The sequence below is a fragment of the Styela clava genome, unplaced genomic scaffold, assembly GCF_964204865.1.
Source record: "Styela clava unplaced genomic scaffold, kaStyClav1.hap1.2 HAP1_SCAFFOLD_145, whole genome shotgun sequence".
NCBI classification, from domain to species: Eukaryota; Metazoa; Chordata; class Ascidiacea; order Stolidobranchia; family Styelidae; genus Styela; species Styela clava.
This window is the reverse complement of record NW_027556771.1, coordinates 22501-25000: the sequence shown is the minus strand read 5'-3', so window position 1 is coordinate 25000 and position 2500 is coordinate 22501. Positions and strand designations below refer to the sequence as shown.

Genomic DNA, 2500 nt, shown 5'->3' with positions numbered 1-2500 from the left:
TAAAGAAAACATTCTTGGCGAATGCTTTCGCAGTAGTTCGTCTTCCGCCGATCCAAGAATTTCACCTCTAACGGCAGAGTACGGACGCCCCCGTCTGTCCCTCTTAATCATTACCTCGTGCTCCGAAAACCAACAAAATAGAACCGAGGTCCTATTCCATTATTCCATGCAACACTATGCAGGCGAACAGCCTGCTTTGAACACTCTAATTTTTTCAAAGTAAACTTATCGGCCACCGCCGACACTCAGTCAAGAGCACCGACGGAGAACCGAAGGTGAGGCGAACGCAACCAGTGACACGCCTTGCGACGGACCGGCGGCGCTCGCCCAAAATCCAACTACGAGCTTTTCAACCGCAACAACTTTAGCATACACTGTTGGAGCTGGAATTACCGCGGCTGCTGGCACCAGACTTGCCCTCCAATGGATACTCGTTAAGAGTTTTAGGATGTACTCATTCCAATTACAGGGCCTCGTTAGAGTCCTGTATTGTTATTTTTCGTCACTACCTCCCCGTGTCGGGAATGGGTAATTTGCGCGCCTGCTGCCTTCCTTGGATGTGGTAGCCGTTTCTCAGGCTCCCTCTCCGGAATCGAACCCTGATTCCCCGTTACCCGTTATCACAAAGGTAGGCACGTAGCGTACCTTCGACAGTTGATAGGGCAGACACTTGAATGATACGTCGTCGGTGCAGAGACCGTACGATCCGCGTGGTTATCCAGAGTCATCAAACGTCACAGGACGAACCCGGTCGGTTTTGATCTGATAAAAGCGCGCCTCCCGAAGTCGGCGCTTAATGCATGTATTAGCTCTAGAATTACCACAGTTATCCACTTCGCTTACGAGACCAAATAAACCAAGACTGATTTAATGAGCCATTCGCAGTTTCGCTTTACGAGAACTCGTACTTGCACCTGCATGGCTTAATCTTTGAGACAAGCATATCACTACTGGCAGGATCAACCAGATAGCTGCGACAGCTGCGCTCGGCCCTTGCTGGGCCGCCCGGCGCGTGCTCGTCGCATTCGTTTAAGACCGAGGCGATCGCCTGCGGCCGTACTCAGCTTCGACAGTCGCTGGCCGCGACGTCCACGCTCTCGCCGGCAGTGCCAGGCGGAGCGATTTGCGTTTTTTCTTTGCTCGCCCTCTCTCGGGCTCGATCCATTCAGTTTCGCACAAACAAGAGCTCTGCCGGCCGCCTGCAGCGGTGCCTAAAACCCGGGCATAACAATGCGACCGTTCTGCTAGGCCGACAAGCGCTCAAGCCAGACGCTCGATCGAACGCCCCCTACATATTAGTCGAGACAACGGCTCGCTCATTAGCATCGCGTTTGTACTTTAACTTTTTTTGGCTCGGCTTCTTTCGACGCCGATGCCGGCGACGCAGCACTCTCTCGCCCGCCAGCCACCGAGAAAAGGGTGCGCTCCGACCGGCCCCGCACCGCTCTTTCTTGGCTCATTCGAAATTACTGTCTTTCGCTCTGACATGCCTTACCTAGGGTTAGGTTAGTATGCTTGCACGTTTGTACTTTAACTTTTTTTGGCTCGGCTTCTTTCGACGCCGATGCCGGCGACGCAGCACTCTCTCGCCCGCCAGCCACCGAGAAAAGGGTGCGCTCCGACCGGCCCCGCACCGCTCTTTCTTGGCTCATTCGAAATTACTGTCTTTCGCTCTGACATGCCTTACCTAGGGTTAGGTTAGTATGCTTGCACGTTTGTACTTAAACTTTTTTCGGCTCGGCTTCTTTCGACGCCGATGCCGGCGACGCAGCACTCTCTCGCCCGCCAGCCACCGAGAAAAGGGTGCGCTCCGACCGGCCCCGCACCGCTCTTTCTTGGCTCATTCGAAATTACTGTCTTTCGCTCTGACATGTCTTACCTAGGGTTAGGTTAGTATGCTTGCACGTTTGTACTTTAACTTTTTTCGGCTCGGCTTCTTTCGACGCCGATGCCGGCGACGCAGCACTCTCTCGCCCGCCAGCCACCGAGAAAAGGGTGCACTCCGACCGGCCCCGCACCGCTCTTTCTTGGCTCATTCGAGTTTACTGTCTTTCGCTCTGACATGCCTTACCTAGGGTTAGGTTAGTATGCTTGCACGTTTGTACTTTAACTTTTTTTGGCTCGGCTTCTTTCGACGCCGATGCCGGCGACGCAGCACTCTCTCGCCCGCCAGCCACCGAGAAAAGGGTGCGCTCCGACCGGCCCCGCACCGCTCTTTCTTGGCTCATTCGAAATTACTGTCTTTCGCTCTGACATGCCTTACCTAGGGTTAGGTTAGTATGCTTGCACGTTTGTACTTTAACTTTTTTTGGCTCGGCTTCTTTCGACGCCGATGCCGGCGACGCAGCACTCTCTCGCCCGCCAGCCACCGAGAAAAGGGTGCGCTCCGACCGGCCCCGCACCGCTCTTTCTTGGCTCATTCGAAATTACTGTCTTTCGCTCTGACATGCCTTACCTAGGGTTAGGTTAGTATGCTTGCACGTTTGTACTTAAACTTTTT

At 53.9% G+C, this 2500-nt stretch overlaps 1 non-coding gene across 1 annotated transcript in view; it reads right to left on the bottom strand.

Moving 5' to 3' along the window:
• Window positions 1–970, bottom strand: part of LOC144419787 (small subunit ribosomal RNA) — a 1810-nt gene extending 840 nt beyond the window's left edge. The window contains exon 1 of the ribosomal RNA XR_013474262.1: window positions 1–970. This exon is cut by the window's left edge and continues 840 nt beyond it. This is a non-coding gene — a ribosomal RNA (small subunit ribosomal RNA).
• Window positions 971–2500: the final 1530 nt, after the last annotated feature.